Source organism: Pelodiscus sinensis, chromosome 6 (assembly GCF_049634645.1).
Source record: "Pelodiscus sinensis isolate JC-2024 chromosome 6, ASM4963464v1, whole genome shotgun sequence".
Classification (NCBI taxonomy): Eukaryota; Metazoa; Chordata; order Testudines; family Trionychidae; genus Pelodiscus; species Pelodiscus sinensis.
In genome coordinates, this window is record NC_134716.1 from 38,896,835 (window position 1) to 38,917,500 (window position 20,666).

The 20,666-nt window shown below is 41.3% G+C and overlaps 1 long non-coding RNA gene across 1 annotated transcript in view; it reads right to left on the bottom strand.

Moving 5' to 3' along the window:
- Positions 1–3,048: 3,048 nt before the first annotated feature.
- Positions 3,049–20,666, bottom strand: part of LOC142829849 (uncharacterized) — a 133,051-nt gene continuing 115,433 nt past the window's right edge. The window contains exons 2-3 of the long non-coding RNA XR_012904712.1: positions 15,581–15,713; positions 3,049–14,836 (exon numbers count right to left, since the gene is read on the bottom strand). This is a non-coding gene — a long non-coding RNA (uncharacterized LOC142829849). The remainder of the gene's footprint in view (positions 14,837–15,580; positions 15,714–20,666) is intronic.

A 20,666-nucleotide genomic window follows, 5' to 3' on the forward strand; every position in this document is an offset into this window, starting at 1 on the left:
GATGTGACCTACAAAGTAAGGTACCATTCAACTTCCTTAAGGGTGCCAAGACACTGAAGTGCTCCATATGGCCTAATTCTACTACCTATTTTCCAGTTGGGTAGTCTGTATCCATGCTAGTAATTCCACTGATTTCATTGGGCCTACAACCTGAAATGCAGATTGTCCCTCACTTGTGTTGAGGACTACCTTATTCCAAGAGGCCTTCCAGGGTTCATCTACACTGCACGTCTAGATTGAACTAGGTTACACAATTTGAGCTACAGAGTAGTTTATTTTGAGCCAATTTTGAAATAGCTTATTTCAAAATTTGGTGCTATCTACACAGCACTTATTTCAAAATAAATCGCTATTCCAAAACATCCCTTACTCCTTGTGGAGCGAGGTTTATAAGTATGTCTGAATAGCAAGCCCTTTATGTTTCAAAATAACAGGCATGCTCAAAAGATGCGGAATAGCAATATCCGGATACCTCTGGTAGATGTAGCCCCATTGATTTCAGTATATCTCATGTAGGAATAAAGGGCTACTCAGAGCACGTAAAGGTGGCAGAATCTGGCTCAAAGGGATTAGGATTTGCAGCTACAGAAAAACTGAGAGAACATATCCAATCCATTTATTATCATGCCTGTGACAATTATCAAGACCATATATTTTAGCCAGAACATTCCAGTTGACATCACAGTGTAATTTTGACTAGCTCATTTAAATCTGAAGCGCATCACTGAATAGCTTCAATTGCTACAGTAACATACTTGGTTTTCTAAATGCATTCATTTCACATGTTGCTCTTCGTGGAACTGGCTATTGGTTTGTCTGCTGAGAAGAAGCCTATTTTATGATGAATTAAGATTTAAGGAAAGCATACAAGGCAATGTAAATCCTGCACAAAAAGAGAGAGAGGAAAAGAACACTGTCCTTTGATGATGTGAAAGTTCTTTTGTTAAAGGACATATATTCCCTTCTCCTTTGTACAATAAAATCAGTAATATATAAGAACTAATGTATCTTTAAGAATGTCTTTTTTTTTCCTGAGCAGCTGCACGTGCAAATACCTTGGCTGTAGATCTTTTTTCAAGGTGATTTAAATCCCGATGGAGTGCTCAGAGGAGAGATGTCCCTGATACTTCCTATGGTCATTTTGCTGAGCTAGCCAAAGCATATACTCATGCCATATATCACTTTGGCACCATTAAAGAATTACAGGGCATCACATGGTCTTGCAGGAATTAATCACTGCTTAACAGTGTGTGCTCCTGTGTTTATGAAGTCATTTGAAATATCTGCATGTAACCACGGGCACAATGAGGAGAGAGTATGTGCAGGTAATGAACTATGGCATGATACGGTTGAGCTACATAATTTTCCAATTGGTAATTAGTATTTCTGGATGATAGTTTTATATATTTCCTTGATTTGGAATGCTCTTTTCAAATGGTGCCTAAACACTACAGTGATGGTAGTATTAGAAATATCCCAGAAAGAAAGAGAGATATGAAACAAACATTAACTGACAGTATGCTTTTTTTTAAAGTGCCATTATATATATATTAAAAAAAATCCAGAGATAGTGCTAATTTTAAAAGTAATACAAATGTGCCAAATTGTCCCCTCGTCCCATACTAAGAACCCGAAGAAGCATATAGTCCAATAAGTGTAGCTATCTTCATATAGTGACTTAGGTATTTTGTGGAATTCTGAATGAAAAGTGCTTTTTAGTATTATCCAGTTAGTGAATATGATTTTAGAAATCATCTTACACAATCTTAGACTTATTTCCTTTTTAATAAAAAATAAGCAAAATATTGCTCAATTTTAACATTTCAAATGACCATCAGAATAAGACGAAAAGTGCAGAAAGTATTAACAGTTGCATTTAACTAACTCCTCTTTAATGCTAATGACAGCTGCATATATGTACTGAGGGGTATTTTGTGTGTAACTCAGGAACATTTAAGGAGGCAGTAGTCAGTTTTTAGAAAAGTGTCTGCAAATGCAATGCTGGATTTCTCAAAGATTACACAATTTCCCACTTACAAATATTTATCTTGCTTGTATGATTCAGCTGGTATACTTGAGTATCAATTAGCTTCCCCAATAAAAGAAGAGAAGTAGAAATGTGAAGATTTATGTACTGCTTTAAAGCTGGGTGTTTCTAATTCATTCCACTTTCAAGTTGTTTATCATTATTGTACCTCATTTTTAAAAGTAGTGAAGAAGTTTTTAAATAGACGCATTTGGAATTTGTATATAACAAGTGCCTTAGCATGAGTGTACTTAAGTTTCACTAGAATTCAGGGCCAAGAAGTAATCAACTCGCTATGAATTGAGGTTATTAGAGATAGCAAGCACTGTACTTCTCTCACTCATTTAATTCAGATACTGGAAGCTGCAGATTTTAATACTCAGGGAGCTATTGAAAGTATGAAGAACAAATGTGTTCCAGAACTCTTTGCGTAAAGACAACTGATTTGTAAAAAATGTGAATTATTTTACCTGACCCGTTGCTTTTAAAGTTATTTCAAGGGAAAAAACAACTGAAATTAGAGAAGCTCATTTCTGGGGCATCCAGAGGGGGAAGTGGTGGTCCCACATGCTTCGTGCTAAATTTTAATATGTACTAAGTAGTTTGAAATGTTAGCAAAGAATGAAAGAGATGCTAGAAATAAAATAATAGTAATAACAAAAACAACAACAACATCCAACTGACTTTGTACTAACATACCTATGAAGTGGGAAGGGTTTTTATAATAATTATGAAGAAATGAGGATCAAATTGGCTGAAGTAAAACATATCTGGAGCTCTCCAAACCAAGCACATTTTAATATTAGGCCAAAAAAAATCAAACAATAATATGCTTTTAAGAACGATTTCCTTTCCTCTCTAATTTCAGCTGTATTAGAAATACTGGAATAAAAGCTCGATTTAATAGTTTGGGTTTTTTTACTTATATCCTGGAAACTATCAGGAACCACAAATCTACACGTATATCTTAAATTGTTAAAGAGGTTTCTTGATAGATGAGCTTCCTTAAATAATTTGGGTTTACTGCTAGCATCCAGAACTCAACAAGAAACCCCATTTTTGTTTAAATTAAAAAAAAGTACCAAGTGTTCTGCTGGCAGAACTCCACCTATGTGGAGCAACAACACCAGTGTGGAGAATGCAGCCCAATATTTACACAAACTCTTGTAAAACAAAGCTGATAGATTTGGCACATTTCTACCAAAGGTGTGGAATGATTCTTACTCTCTCTAAACCTGTTTTTCCCTTCCAGCTTAATACTATCCTAATGTAGCATGAGGCCAGCATATCTCATGGACTAAAAACCTTTAAGGAAACCCTTCTGTGGGACAGTTAGTAGTATAGCCCAACCTCATTCTGAGTCTAGATGCCACCCGTCTCATCTCCCCATCTCCCGCCCACAAACGGCTTGTTAAGCTAAGCATGCACAGGCCTAACTTAACAGAAACATAACACTTCCAAACTCCAGACATTTACCTTGCTGCTTTTATTCCTTTGGCATCTCCCTGAGTTGTGAATTCTTGGGAAGAATTTAAGTGGACTGGTTGTAAATAAAGTGTGTCGCAGCTGAAGACTGTCCTGTCATGAAATCTTGAAATAGCCATCATCTGCTTTCAGGCATCCATATGCTGCTGTCAACCACAATGGGACTGGAGGCAGTTAATAACTTGGTGGAGGAGAAACAGAAGCCACCATCCTAAGTTTTACAGCTCCCTTCCTTGGTTTTAAACTCTTACAGAAATGGCACAATGTAATCAAACAAATAAAAGAATATTTCATGTTATAGTTTTGACTCCCACTTTTCAGATACTTACAAAGAGAATGTTTGACAATACCTGATTGCAAAGAAACACATCTCTTCTCCCTCAGAGACCATCCAGGGAGGATTTCACAAAACTGTATCAACACTGCAAGGAAACCAGGTGAAGCATGGAATCAGGTCTAATGGATCTCAACAGATACTCAGGGGAGTGGGGGGATTGAGATGTGATCCAAGTTGGTGGATGAATGAAAGCTCAAGCTAATTCTTTAGTGCACTCAAATTTCCAAATCCTTAGCTATATAGCTACAAAACCTGTTGCAAAGGTTGGGTTGTGGCTGAGTCAGAGGAAGGGGACTCAAGTGATCTAGACTAGTTCCTAGTTCTCCCAAAAACTCCCTGTGTGACTGGACAAGACATTTAATCCCTCTGAACCTCCATTTCCCATCTGTGCATGGGGATTGTAACACTTCAAACAGGTGTTGTGAACAAGTTAACGAGTATTCCATGTTTAGAAACTGATAAAGATGGGGGCTTATAGAAAAGTGCATTCACTAAGGGCATGCCCTCTCATGGTATAACAGGATCTCTTGCCCAAACACTCCCAGCTGATGGTTGCTCTGGTCACATGATAATCCACCTCTACTCATGAATGGCCCTGTGGCAAGGTCACATTTAGTTTCATCCCTTCCAGGGTAAACAAAGACTCCTACAGTCTAATCTCAAAGTTATCTCTTTGCCCCAGGCTCACTCCTCCACAAACTATTCAAATCCTTTGCTGGGCACTGTAGAATTGCCCCTCCAATGCTTCTGCAAAGCAATTCTTCCCGGGCCTTTCTCCTGCAGGCCCAATTCCAAAGTCCTTCTCCTCATTGTGTTGGAGTGTCTCCACTCGACTTCCCTAGTGGACATGTAGGGGAATCCAGGCTCTTTCACACCACTTGGTAACAATCCAGGGACCCTCTGATGTGTAGCGAGGATGGGATCATCACTGCTCTCTCTCTGGATTTTTCTACAATAGCCTTTCTTCAGGCTCCCTCCAGCTTCTACCTGGGCTCACTACAGAGCAGTCTCTTGCTATGCCCCTTCTTCACTACCTCATGAGCAAACAAGAATTCTGTGATCTGTTTTTTCTCCTCCCACAGCCTCTCTCTTATCTGGGCTTCCCTCCCTTTATGCTCACCATCCAGCTCCTCCCTCAGGTGGATGTTCTCTTCTTTTGGTTCTGGTCCACTCTCTAGGTGCAACCAGGTATCTTAATTGAATTGTCGTGCTTCCATTAACTTTTTTTACTGGTAGTGCAGGGTATTTGCCCCCATCGCAGGGCAATATAAGGTATGAATAGGTTCTGGGGCCCCTCGGGTGCTGTACAAATATATATCTTGTAGCAGGAGAAAAAGGCGCACACATACAATATGAGAGAACTGCATGGGCACAGCAGGGACCAAATAATTGTGTTTATTCACTCTATACAACATGCAAGGCCAAGCTATACATGCAAACTGTTACTGTGATAGGATTTCAGTGACTTCTGAAACACCAAAGACAGTGAAAGCCACTAGAGGGCTCACAAACTGTTTAGAGTGATACTAACCTATATTGCATACTATATTGAAAACTACAATGTAGTAAGAAACAGTTCATTTCCCAAAGAACTTGAAGTCTAAATAAGTAAGACAAAGGGTGAGAATAAATGAAATATACCCATGCTACAGATGAGCAGTTGAGGCACAGATACGCTGATGATTTTTCAATGTCCTATAACATAGGTAAAGTTGTGTACAATGCTGAGGCGTGTTTTCCCTTTAGACAGTGTCATAATGAACTTTTCTGCCTTCTATATTCCAATATTTGTGTTTGATGATCGTCTCATAGCTGCCAGACACACAATGCATACCTATCTGAAGTAGAAAAGTAAGGTGGGAAATAATTTCCTTGGGCTATTTTTGCATTTCTTATGTAGCAGAATCTTCCATGCTATATACCTTGCTGAATAAAATGGAAGTTAATGCAACTTCATATATAATAATTTCACACCTCAGGCTTGCTTGATTTTGCATGCTCTTTGAACCCTTGTGTGGGTGAGAAGTTCAGTTAATTTGAATTTGGTCTGAGTACATTTAAAAAGCTGCTTGTGTTTTTGATTCATTGTTTAATCCTTTTTTCCAAGACTGATGAAGAAGTTAGGACCAAGTTGAATGGTGGGCTTCAGTAAAAGGAACTGGACGCAATTTTGTTCCACATTGCCCTCAGCCTTTGTTGGTTACACAATAATCTTGATCGTTCAAGGAGATGTTAGCTCCCTTGTTACTATCTACATTCCATCCACAAGCCCTATAGCTTGAGGGCCTTATCCTGAGAATAGAATGTATACTTTCAGTGGAATTTATAACTCAGGGCTTGCCAATGTATCTTTAAATCTGACTACATAATACCATGAACAAGAACTAAATCACCCTCCATACCATCCCACAGTACTATACCCATACCAAAGAACACTAGAATACATTAGTTAGCAATCTCATAATTATGCTGTTACGTTAGATTCTTCTTCAGCGCAAAGGTAAATAAAAGTTCTATGCCTATCAGAAAATCAAGAGTTTTGGAATAAATGTAAGTTCTCTCATCATCTCTAATTGTCACTTGCTGTAGATGTCAAACTAACAGAGTAGCAGAATCTAATTTCCTTGTTTGATTCACCATGAAATTAAACTGAACTGACAATTTTTATTTTCACCTGGCAAATTCGTCCAACACTATTTAAATCTAGCTAATCAAGTACAGTTATCTGCTGCACACACTCATCTCAGCTACCACACCTCTGATTTGTAGCATCCCACATCCAGGGCTCCCTCTGACAGTCTGGCATTGGATTACATTTACAGTTTTGCAAGGTGTAAAGGAATGCATGGACATAGTTAGCTGAGCTGACAGCAAATGTATCATGTCACAGAATTACTGCTGAAAGATAAAGGGGCAAAGGAAGGAAAATCTACACCCATGGTATGAAAAACAAGAATCCCCCCAACAGCATCTTCATATGAAAAGCACTTTCTTTAGAAAACTTCTCATTTGGAAACTCACTCCCAAAAAATCTTTATTGGGAATAGAAAATGATAGTTTAGAAATGACTGAGAAAATTAGAGTTAATATTGTCTACTAGAAGGTTTCTCCTGAATCAAATATACTTTAGAGTGAATGCTGACAAGCTCATTTTAGGAACCCTCGCACTTCAGCTTAAAAAAAAAAGCAAATGGGAATCAGTATTTGCTGAATATCCAAAGTGCATGTATCTTTTGCACCTTGTTGCAGCAGTCGGTCTCATGTTCTGTCAGGTTCAATGCAGTCATAAGCACAATGTGTCACAAAGTAGCAGCTATATGTCATACTGTGATGAAGTTGTGTAGTTCAGATCATCTGAATTTCTGGGGGGTCATTTGCAAATAAGGGCTGGAAGCTTTCCTTCACATTTTACAAAAGAATGTGAAAGCATAATCCTGAGAGCAAATCATTCACAGAACACAACAAGACACACAATTGTTTGTGTCCTCTCTTTTAGGCTCTTACATTCCCTCTACAATTAAACTTCTCTCTTTTTATTCCAAACAGTGAAATAGTCTATGGAACTCCACAGGGGAGTGTAAAATAGCAAGAAACACTACCCACCCTGTCAGCCACACTTCTGTTTGAGCTGAGTGCCCACTTACTCTACTTCTCAGAACAAGTAGACAAGTATGGATAGGGAATGAACATGCATGTGTGAGTGGGAGGCTTAGAGTAGATTACTGCTGCAATAGTCCAGCAGCAAATTACTATCATCTGGAGCTAAATAGGTGGGAGGAGAAACATGAGGGTGAGAATTTTCTCTCTGAGCCACATAGGGATGTAAGCCACTAGTCGACTACCTGATAAGCATAAGCTTATCAGATAGTCTAGTAGTGACTCAACTAGTCAGTCCCCCCCTCTTACTGACTCTATCAGAGGCAGCAAGGTAGGGGAGCAGGAGTTGGTGCTGGGGGAGCCAGGTTAAAAGGCAGATCCCCCAGCACCATCTCCGCAGGGGGCAGGGGGATGCATGAGTCCGGAATCAGCTGATTCCAAGCTCATGCCTGGCCCCTCCTGCTGCACTTTGGCTTTTTAAGAGCTGCCAGGCTCTTAATATGTTTACAAAGCAGAAGCACAGTGGATCCCCTGCTGCACTTCAACCTTTTGAATGTATTAAGAGCCTGGCAACTCTTATTCCATTTAAAAGGCAGAGCTGTAGCAGGGTTAGCTCTCGGGGCTGAGAGCAAGTCCCGCTGCAGCTCTGCAGTTTCCCCCTTTATCGACTGGTCGATGGAAATTCCATCAACTAGTCAATTAGTTGATTGAACGCAATTTAACAACCCTAGAGCCACATTGTGTTCTTAGGACAGTGCCTATAATAAGCTGCTCTGCCACAGACAGAAGAATTCCAGGGAAACAATCTAGCCAAATGATTTATTTTTAATTTCCACTGTGTGCCTTCTTGGTAGAGGTTGGACCTCCCTGGTCCAGCACTCTCAGGACCCAAGTTCCAAACTAGAGAATTTGCTGAACCAGGGGAGGGTAGGTTCTCCTGGTGCTCTCCTCCTGGCCACAGCCTCAGCCACTGAGTGATCTCCAGCATTCCAGTTGGGATCTGCTGCTCCTGAGGGGGCTCCTCTATGTGCTTCCAGTCCCACTCTGGCTGCCCCGCCTCTCTGGGCTGCTGCCCAGATCCAGCTGGCTGGGCTCTGTACCCCAGCTGCCTTTCTCTCTGGCCGCCCTCACTCCGACTGCAGCAGGGCTCTGCGATCCCAGCTGGCAGCACTTCCTGCCCCAGCTACTGGCCCCGCTCTGTTCGGTGGGGTTTCACACACCCCGCCAGTGGGGCTTCTCTCTGCAGTGGCCGCACTCCAGCTGTAGCAGGGGCTCCTTGCCCTCACAGCCCCGGCTAACAGGGCTCCCTGCCTCTGCCCCTGCCCAGCAGACTTTTCTCTGGGATGGCCTCACTTCTGCTGCTTGACCAGCAGGGCTCTTGCTCCCAGCTCTTGGCCTCACTTCCTAGCCAATTGGGCTCCATGCCCGCAGTTGCCAGCCCAGTGGGCTGCTAGCCACAGACAACCCCTGCAGCTGGGGCTCTCTGGTCCCACAACATTCATGCTCCATGGATGTAGCCAGACCAGAGATGTTCAAACTGTATTCTCTTTCAAGAACAAACCATTTGTCTGTGGAAGAGTCATGTTACATACGCAGATTTTATGTTTTTATATACAGCTCTCTCATTTGTGTTTGCCCAAACAAAGAGTGAAGGGTGTATATACACTGGAATAAAGAGACCTATACCACAGTCATGGCTAGCCCAGGTCAGCTGACTTTGGCTCATGGGGCTTGGGCTTCAGCACTAAAATATGCTTTGTAGATGTTCAGGCTCAGGCTGGAGTCCTGGCTCTAGGATCCTTATGCTTGCAAGCCTGAACCAGAGAACCTTGGCCAGCAGCAGGTATTTAATTGCTCTGTTGATGTATCCAAAGTGATCCTTTGACCAAGTCCCTACATCGTTTTAATGATTCCGCTCAGTTACATGTAGTTTTAGGGTTTTTTTCTGAATTTCCTTTGTTGGAAACAGCCCAACCTTCTCTAGCTTTCCTCATTAATGACATAAATCAGGCAAAATGTTAAGAGTCACTGCTGTAATGGTATTTGATAGAGAACTTAAATTAGACCACAGTGAAAAATGACAGTGCACCTCTAAGACTGCATGATTCATGTCTTGGTATCAAACCAGAAGTCTCAAATGGAAAGCAATTTCACTATAAAGAGAAGCAGAGCCTCTAGCTATCATACAGTTCCAAAAAGAGCTGGGTTCAAAACACTGTTTGGTTTTCTGGGGGGCATTCTGGGGGGCACAGGTGTGTGACCCCTCACCATTGTTCTAGATAATCTCTCTCCTGTTGGCTCAATGTCTCATTAAGTTTTCACACACCCTTTCATTCTTAGCTGCCATTATAGTTTCTTTCCTGCACTCTCTCAATACCCCAGCAACTGCTAATTCACCTCTGGCTGATCACATGAAACAAGTTTTCCTCCTCCCAAGCTGTCAAATTGTTCCATAGCACAAGTTATGAGAGTCCAGAATGATGGCTTGCAGCTTGGCATGGGATCACCTAGCTAACTGCTGCTGGAATCCTTAATTGGCTAGATCACCTGATTGGATATGCAGCTTTATCTGGACTACTCTCCAGGCCAGCAGCAGGACTTGCCCAATGGCTGCTCAACACTTACACACATACAGTAGTGAGCCCACCAGTGCCTGCCTTGCCCCAATTCTTCCTCAGTTCCTGACTCCAGGCTCCTGATCCTCGGCTCTGACTTTTCCTGGATCTTGATGGTGGCTCCCCCCTCATCCTGACTGCCCTTGCTCTGGCCCATGAAAATGAGTGTGTGTTGCTTTCATGAACTTATCCATCTCCTACCAATTTCTTCCTTCCCTATCAGAATGGGTATATTCCAGATCTTCATTTAAAAAAAACCCAGTGTATTCCTATGAACCACTACAGAAATATGGTTTTATGTAGTTTATCTAGCATGTACAACTATGAGGATAATACACATTGTGATAGAAAAATTGTAAATCTATAATAACTTCTAGTAAAGTCACCTTGTAATTACTGCATTATTACCTCACTTTATTAACTCATAGGACCATTGCATGTCCACTTAAATCAACAAAGAACTCAGTGTTCTTCCCTAACCTCCTCTTTTAGTTATGAGTCATAACATTGTCTCTCTTTGGAAGTAACATGCAGGTTATTTGCATTTTTTTCTATTCAGTAAATGAATTCGGTGCCCTGGAAACAGAAGACATTCTGGACCAAATTCATTTCTGATGCATCTTACACTGAAGGTAATGAAGTTAACTCAGGGATGTACATATAACATTTAGAATGACAAAACAAGCAAGCATATTTTATGGTAAAGCCAAGAGCAGCTAATGAAAAAAAGACAATGAATAGTTTTGGAAAAAATGTTTTTGTACTTTTGTTTGTACTCTCCTGTGAATCAACTGCATTATATTTTGGAAGCTATTTGGAGCCTGGAAAAAGATTAAACAAGTTGTAGCGTATGTCTGAAGAAAAAAGGCATTCAAACAACAAAGTTTGTTGTTGCCCTACATATATTACTGTAACAAGTTTTCCTTTTAGTGAACCCACTTTGCAGGAGGTTCAAGTGGTACAATTCCAGTGGAGGCTGATGATATCTGAAAGACAATACTAACACATAAATACAAGTTTAAAACAAGTAAAGGACATGACTCAAAAAAGGGAAGATAGTCTGCCATCATTTAATTCAATGCTTTGAAAAGGATAATAGTTAAGCAAAATCTGAGGGCCAAATCATGCTTACGTTACCCACCTTAGAAGTGCCAACTAATTCAGCTAGACAATTTTACTAGCAAGTAAATACCAGTGAGTATTACTAGCAAGTTTGGTCTATACAACTCTTGTCCCAGTTGAATAATAAGGATACTAAGCAACGTGTTGCATGCAGTTGAACTTCTGCATGTAGCCCAAGAACATGTGGCAAGAGCAGGCCCTAAAGATGTAAGAGGTGACATATTATTACTCAGTTCATACCCATGAATACCTAAGCACTTCTGTGGCTGTAATTTCATGTTCAGTGACTTTCTGCAGTTGCTAATTTCCAGCCATCTACAATAATGAGAATACGGGTGGTTAGTGGAGCTGACTGATTTCCAATACTGAAAATTAATTAGGTAGAACAGATGATCAAAAGCCTGTAGGAAATATATTTTAATGCTTCCCCTGATTTACCAAGAAGCACAGAGCTAAATTCAACTCTGGTGCAATTCCATAGATGTCAACGTTTTTACACCGGGGTGATGGATTTAACTTGTTGAGTTTAATTTAATTTAATTTGTAGTATTCACCTCTTACTAATCAACAAACAAAACAAAATAAAATCTTCCCACCTTCCCAATGAGAAATAAAATTCATGGTGATTAGATAAAGGAGGAAGAGGAAGGTTCTTAGTTACAGCTACACTCAGAGTCCTTGTGAAAAGTCTAACTTTTCTCCATTTTTCCATAACATTCCTTTAAAAGGTAATTTTTCATTATAAAAATATGTATTTTTTCACATTCGCTGATAACTTTATTTTGGGTTGCAGTCACTGCATGTGTTGCATCAGACCCAGTTCCCAGTCATTATGTTGTAAGAGCACTTGAAGGATTTTTAAAGGAGACAGTAGAAAAAAAGAAACCCTAATCAAACAGGATAACAGCCGTCTTCATGTTTAATATTGATGGCTGCAATTGTAATGAAAATGTGTGTTTGCCACTTTAAGGAGAAGCTAATAATGCATATTACATAACCCTCCCTAGAGATCTAGAAAGGTCAAGTTGATTTTGTGCCCTTCTTGGGGGATAAAAATCAACAATAAGCCTAGTCTTCTGAAGGTGAGAAGCAAAAGGACCTATGAACTGTCACTTTTTCTTTTGGGAGTGTATTCCTGCATGGAAAGGGTTTGAATGCCACCTGTAAAGCAAAGCAATCACAATCAGATATGCAGACTTATCTCTCCATTATACATAACCCAAGGAATTAATTACATTAATTACAAAACGCCAGCCTATAAACCTCATTCACATGGGGCACAGCTTTGGCTTCTTAAGTGAGAACTGGTAGAAGGGAGCTTAGGATGAGCATGTGGGTCACATTTTTTTCCTTGTTTTTGTGTGTGCGCGCGCGCGAGTGTGTGTCAGCTTTAGAAGAATCCAGGACACACAATCCATGGTGTTGTACAGAATCTTAGGGCATGGGATTTATGACCAAGACTGACTTATTTGTTAGGAAAGTTATTTAAAATTGAAACACACAGTGTCCTCCTACATCCTCCAAAGCACCCGTATCTTACCATAATTCCTATTAGAGAATATATTTTAACTATTACAATAGCAAATATAATAGCCTTTAATTTCACAACATATGTACAAAATTGCCAGTTACATGTGCACCAAGCTATGGGTTAAAATAAATAAGCTTTAAAGGCGATGTGCTTAATAGATGTGATATGTTGAACAGCAAAAAGATATCAGATTTAAAAAATGTCCCATTCACTTGATATGAAAGCATTCTGGACATTTTAGATATTATTTTTGGTACATCCTTAGTTATAACAAATTCCATTAGAAGGTGCAAGGGTTTATAAACCCTTCTTTAGGGTGTCTTGTCATGCAGAAAAATGGAAGTGGAAGGGCACATTTCCCAATCACCCCTGAGATCACGCTCAGAAAAAGAATAGATGAGATCTTCATCACATCATAGGTGGCTGCTTTTGCTTTGTGCTAGAAAGGATAACTGTCAGGCTATGGCACAGACTTTTAAATAAAGCTTAATATTCACAAACATGTAGAGACATGTCACACTGTGTTTCTATTTAATAAGTGTTATTGAAGATAAAGATATTACAGCAATCTTTATGAAGCTGAGCTTATGGAGAATACACACAATTAAAATACCTGAGTGACCAGAAATACAACTTGACTACAGGAAGTCAGTTAGGAGGCTTGTCCAGGAATTCAGGATCCCTCAAATCTGAAATGATATGGCTGGCCTGCTAATAAGGAAATGTTTTAGCGCTCTCACCATACCCTCTTGAGGTTGGGGGCTGCTCTTTTTTCCCCCTTATCTTTTCCACAAGCTACAAATCTCTGGGGGGAAAAAAGGTGCTGAAAAATGACTTCCACACATAGCGCCTTTTGCCAGTAAGTGTCTGTAGTTTAGTCAGACACACTAAAGAGTTAATAGCATCTTACTGCTGTCTTGAAACCTGATCCCTAACTCAGAGAGATTTCTTCCCCACCATAAAGATAGCCTGGACCAGAGCAGACAGAGCAGGCAGTAGTGGCTGCATCCAGTTATTCCAAAGCTATAAAGATTACAGCAGACATCACAATTCACCGCATGGCAGGTCCATGCAGCCCAAGGCAGGTGTGTTGTTTTCAGCATACACATGGACACAAGCTGATAATGATCTGACGAGGAGTCTGGAGAAACTTAACAGTATCACTAATATCACTTTGCGTTTAACAAGGTGCCCTTGGTACCCTGATTCACAAAAAATATTGAGCACTGAGTAGCTGTGCCTCATTTTCAGCTTTAAAACTGCCCACAGATGATGAACAGCCATACACAAACTTGTAAATGATTAACAACAAGACAAAGGCCTTTTAAATGAACATTTTATGTGAGCTAAGTGGGGGATGAAGCTTGCAGTAATTGTTCATATTTCATGGGGACTTGGCTTTTCATGAATTCATCTCAGTGTCATCTTTCATACATATTACAGTATCGGTTCATTAAAATTCTTGATGCAGTGCTGAACCTGGTCAGACTGAAATGGGGCTGACAAACCTCATGTCTGCCACAGAGATAACCAGACCTTATGAAGGTGAAATTAGTTTTCAGGAGCTATGCTGCTCACTTGATTGATTCCGTCTTAGAAGTCATATGACTTAATGTTTCCTGCATGGGCTGCCACTGTCATGCAAACATGACCTGATAACACATTGTCAGGAGCGCTCCAGAGAGCTAACAGCAATCTAACATCTTTCTACTGAGTGTGAAGTTCCATCTGAAATGTGCATATTTGATAAGCAGTTCTTCTTCTATCTGTCCTTTTTCATTTTCAGAAAGTTAATCTTCTCTGCTCCAGTGGGCACTGCGTAGAAATGAACTGGCTCAGAAATGCAGCAGGTGGCCCCAAACTACAGTACATGGGCCCTCTAAGCCTCCAAGGGCAGGCATGCTTTGACATCATTCTGTAAGGTGGCAAAAGTGGGACTGACTGTGCAGTGTGCTAGCCAATCCCATTCTGCGGAGATGGACTGTCAGCAATTTAGGGTAAGAATGCTCTTGCATTTTATTCTCAATTTTATTACTGTTTGCTACCTAGTTTCAGTAACAAATAAACACAAGCCATTTTCCTCCTGGAGAACCGAGGTACTTACTCCAGTCGTGTGAACCATACTAAATATAAAAGATTACATAAATGATTATAATTAGTTTCAGAATAATTTGTATAGTGATAACATCCATGGACTGAAAACCACCTTCATTATGCCTTTTTTAAAACTTGTATCCCTCAGAATCCTCCTTTCAGCATATCTGTCCCAGTGTCCTTGTTTGACAGATAAGCAGAAAACACCAGGGTCAGTTCTGCATAATTCCACCAGTTCCCTCTATTGTGTATATTAAATGTATAGAAGTGAAATAGCAGGCTACTGCATTAATCTTCAGTTTCATTTATTCTGGTGCTAATGCAGGATAACTCACGTGAACCCAGAGAATCCATGGTAAGACCACTAGCTTCACCGTACTTACTCTGGATTGACACCAAGGTAAGTTAAACTAGGAGTAAATGCAACTTTGTGTGTGAGTGGCCAGAACTTTTTCCTTGTGCTATCCTCTGTGCACCAGCTAAAAGAACCACCTGGTGACTCCCCTCACAAGGCTCTAAGTTAACTATTTCTACCCCACCTGATATGGTACTGAAAGAATGCCCTGGAAAGGAAGAGGAAGACTGCACTTGAGACATCGTGGGCCAGCATAAGAAATTCCAGAAAGCCTTTCAAGCTACCCCAAGTTAAGGCAGTCTTGGAGTATTTGGAACACGTCTGAGGCTTTGGTCATATAGTTTTCATAAAGGGAGAGCACCTCCCGGACAAGTTTGGGTATTTGCTTTCAGGTGATTAAAATAAACATCCATCTTACCTTGCATTTTCTTGGCATATGGAAAGGTAAAATATCAACTTTTTTGCATTCTCTGGGGCTGTCTTCAAAAAACGTACTTACAGGAAAGGCGTCGCAGTTTAAACCAATCCGCTGTCTCCTCTGGCTAAAAGCCCTGTGTGAAATATGATGCAGTACAAGAATATCAGTTCAGGTATTGGCCTCTCTTATCCCATTGTTTAAATTATACATTTTAATTAAACAAGTTTTACAAATTATCACCATTTTTTCCATTGTATTACAGTTAAAGTTCCGAAGAGGTATGCTCTTGAGAAAGGGTAAAATGAGGAAGAAAAGGAAATCAGAACTTCCTTCCCTTGATTCTTCTCCCCACATTTGTTTCTTGCTATAGCGCAATGGCATCAAAGCACGTGAACAACTTCTCTGCCTTCTGAATGGTATATCTCCAAACAGGAATGGGTTACCCTCTTCATGCCTTTTTTCAGACATCTGGTCCCAGTGTTCTCTTTGCTTCAGCATTGCCATACCCCACTGTATCAAGCAGCTGGACATTTTCTCTTCCTGAAATCTCACAAAAGGGGAACTTCCTAATGGACAGACTCAACCAACATTCAATGACACAGAAATATCTGTGCGACTTGGCCAGATGTCAAAAGCATACAGAGCATGCATTGCACCAAATCCTCTCCTGGCTGAATGTTTAATATTGGTTGTGCTGCACTATGCTTTGAAAAGACCAGCTCATAGGTCACAAGCCGCAGGAGGGAACTTAAAGCTGCTGTGGAGCAAACAGAACAAGATGGAATAGTGAAGCAGAAAAGTGAAACAGATTCTACAGTTGAAGATTCACCACCCACACCCACCCCACAACCTAATCACTACAGAAGTGTCTCCAATCTTTTTAAACAGGATTAGCCCGGGGTGCACTATTGGGATTTAGGAGGGAGTGCAAGGGCAAACTCTAGGAAGGAGTTTGGGTTCAGGGAAACTCATGTCTTGGCCAAGAGCGAGTTCAGGACTGGGACAGGAAGCAGGCTCTGGCTGGGCACCACTTAACAGACGACTTCTGGATGTTGCAGCAGTGGGGTTAAGGCAGGCTTACTTCTGCCCTGGCCCTGTACCACTCCTGAAAGCAGCTAGCATGTACAGCAGTGGCTCCATGGTGCCATGTGCTGCCCCTCATCTACAGGCACTGAGCCAACAGCTTCTACTGGCCACGGTTCTCCGTTATTGATCAATGGGAGCTGCAGTAGCGGTGTCTGCAGGAAAGGACAGCATGTGGAGACCACCTGCTCTGCCTTTCTTAGGGGCTGCAGGGACATGCCAACCACTTCCAGGAGCAGCAATTACCAGAGGAATAATTATTCCAGGAAAAACATGTTAGGCATTTTAGAACTCACTAATCAAAGAATTAAATTTAAGCATGAGATAAATGAAAATTATGAAATGTACAGATCAGTCAAAACCCACAAATAATCTACTTTGCAAGCAGTAAAAGAAGTAACAACAATCCCCCACATATGTGTTGGGTCAGGAGATGAGAATGAAGGACAATTGGTATTTGTGAGAATGACAGACACACATACAATATGTGAGAGTGACGGAGATTTGCATTGCCAAACTTCCTCCTTCCCTTCCCCCTGTGTGGAAACAGGGTACAGTAGTGGGGGAGGAGGTACCCCCTGACATCAGCACCCTCCTTCTCTCTCCCACACCCTGCACAGCAAGCAGGAGGTTCCTGGGGGGAGGGAGGGATACAGTTCTAAGGCAGAGGGCAGGAGTACCATGACAGCCGGTAGAGGGGCAACTGAAGTGCCATCGCTTGATAGCTTCCTGGCCAAACCAGTCAGGATCACCTGTCAGAGGCTCCAAGAACTACTGGTAGATCCCGATCTCCTGGTTGGTGGTAACCACTGCACGAAAGCCTAAAGAAGCACAGCACTGTCCCTCCAACAAGATGCTTTCATCCCTTCTTTCAACAGCACAGCATCATACTTCCAGGCCAGCTCAGTAACTAGGCCTCATATTATTCACAACTACATTGCCCTTGCTCTCTTTCCTTCCCAGCCTAAGGACTTTACTGAAATAGGGCCAGAGTACTAAGCACCTTGTAAAATTGAGCACTTGGTTTGCACCCTGAGTTTTCATCTGCAGAAAATGGATTAAAATTCTGGGTTAAATCATGAACAAAAATGGACTTACTCTAGTTACAAATCACCATGCAATCAGCACTCTCTCAAGAGAGGCTCAGGTTTTGTCAGCATGGTTGGTCAGAAATGACATGTGCTGACAAAAGCAGCCTGCAGAAGCCTGTACCAGACAGTGCTTGTTTCCACGACCTCTGATCGAGCTGATGATGCGAGTCCTTCCCATCATGAACAATACATTTACTCAACTTTGTTTCAAATGGATGTATTGCTTCAGAACAGTTTGGATGCCTCAGAACACAGGACTAATAGCAGTTTAATTGCCTGGCCTGTCTTTTAACTGATGGCTGCTACCATCTAAAATGCCTTCATTCCCAGAAGTACTGCTGCTGAAATGTGGCTGTAAGTTTGGGCTTTCAACAGCATTTAGCCTATTGCAGTGACACTTTTGGCTTTCCCTTGTTATTAAAAAAGCTGAATTTCAGAAGCCTTCATCCATTCTCTGCTTTCCCACCCAGAGAATAAAAGTTTCAATCTTCATCTCAATGCTTCAATGAGTGAACTATTGAGAGATGAGGGGACAACTGGTCAAATAGCAAGATAATTTGTTCACTAATAATTGTTCAATAAAAAAAGCCCTACTCCATGGGTAGTGGATAGAAGCGGCAGGGGAAGGCAATGTTTTCCCAAACTGCCTGCCTGGCCCTCATTCTCACTCCATCCCCAATCTCCACTCATCTTCAGCACTTCTCCCCCTGTGTGGGCTTCAGCCCCAACCAGACTGGTATAGGTAGAATGAGGATCATGCTGCCAGCCTTCCTTGCCCTGGGGAGGCTGGGACTGAGGGAACAGCCTGTGCTGTTCCCAGTGAGACAGGGAGATTGCAATCCCCATGCCCCAGGGAAGGCTGGGACTGTGCACTACCCACTCTACCCCCTGGGCTCCCACTGGGGGCTGTGTGCTGTCTGCCCTCCCCTCTTCTCCACTGGGGCCAAGGAAGGCTGGGCCATGTGCCACTTCTTCTCCCTCCCCATTGTGCCACCGCCAAGGCTGGAGGGGTGACCTACTCTACATTTTAAGTGGAGAGGGGCTCTTGGCTCCCACAGGACCCTGGAAGCAGGAGTGTGGCCTTGGGCAGTAGGAGCAGGGCTGGTGTCTTGCCTCCCCCAGATTTAGGTTCACCCCCTGCCTATGCCCTAATCCTTGAATATTATTAATCACAACGTATCATTCAACCAGCAGTGGTCTGGAGTGTTACTGACATCTCCATTGGAGTTGAAGAGGAAAGATATCACTCCTGACTTACCACGTTATTCAAAATGCGAGTGCCTCCTGAAAGAATGCTAGTTGTGTGATGGTTCATAACTAGACCAAGTTCATTTTCATTTCTGACTTATCCCAGAATTTGAGTCCATTTCCCAGGAATAGAAACTCAGCGTATGAACCAAAGACTCAATTCTACAAGGTGCTTGGCCCACTATAGTCTCGTGGAAGCAAATGTGATTATTCACCTCCTTAAAATTAAACAAGTACTTAAGTGCTCTTCTGGATCAAAACAGAGTGCTCATTCCTTGAATTAAGCCCCAACTATGCCACATTTATTACATTTCTGATAGCACCATCTCATTATGACATTCCATTGTTTTCAAGGATGATCGCAAGACATTTCAAAGCACAGATCCATAAAGATATTGCTGTGCTTTAAATTAATCCTCTTCATTACCTGTCTCAAATTTCCTATTTTATTTTTCCCATGAAAAACATATTTAGCTAATCTCTCCTTCCCTTTCATGCCAAAAATAATTTCCCACGTCTTAAAATGTGCCCTCAAGAGGACTTGTTTGTTTTTCTTTTCCTTCTTCAGGTTGCATTTTTCAAATTAGCCATTAGATGACTAGATGCCAAAGTTTTACTAGCACAGCTTCCTGAGAGCATTATTGAAGGCTTCCTGGTTTGGGAATTGCATTTCACCCATGCCCTCAAAGGAGCTTATATAATGCTTCATTGTATTGGGAGGGAGGACATGCCACGGGAGGGAGTGAAGAGCTATTTTGTTTGGTTGTCTTTTTATTGAATACAGAAGGATTATGTGCAGATTTCCACTTTACCAGAAGAGGTTCTTAAGCTACTTTAGATACACATGTATAAAGAACTGCTGGAAATAAGCAAAGCTCAGAAAATGTTGAAAGAAAGAGAAAAAGAGAAAAAGAGAGAGAGAAAGCACACGCCTTAACATGAGAGCTGAAGCCATGATCAATATGCCAATCTCAAGCTGATTTCACTTTCAGCCTCACTTCATGAGCTGTAAGTGCTAACATATGAAAGCAGGATCTTCTATAGAGAAACTAACACAGGCAAGGAAGACTGCTGTATTATAGATCATCAGGTGCAGAAACTGTCTTTGTCAAGTGTCAGTATTTTAATTTGCTTTGGTTTTATATAGTATAATTTGTGAATTAGGTGTTCAAGATAGTGAAGCAAACAACATTACATTGAGCCAGGCTTAGCAAAACCAGCACAGTGTAATCTTCTCCATGCGCACCTTTGCTAAACCTCTTTGATCCTGACCAAGTAATTTAAGGCCAATTTTTATTCAACTGCCAGTTTTGTTAAATTCCATCAAACAGTGTTTGGGGAAGGAGAAAGGGGCCAGGAGTTGTGCACAAATGAGAACTGAGCTCCGCAAGTTTCCTATAGTCAGATATTTGGCTATATATTATATTTTCAAGGAATGTCAAATGCTATGCCTTGTATGCTGCACACCTGATGTAATTAGAAGTAAAATTGGAGCATGGGAGGAGGACTATTTCAATTTCCTTCATTTTTTTAATACCAAACGCCAGTCAACCTAAACCTTTAGGGGAGTTTTTCAAAGTCACAAATGACAGTGAGGTTCCTAACTCCCATTGGCTTTCAGTGGCAGTTAGGAACTCAACTGCCATTTGTGCTTTTGAAAGCTT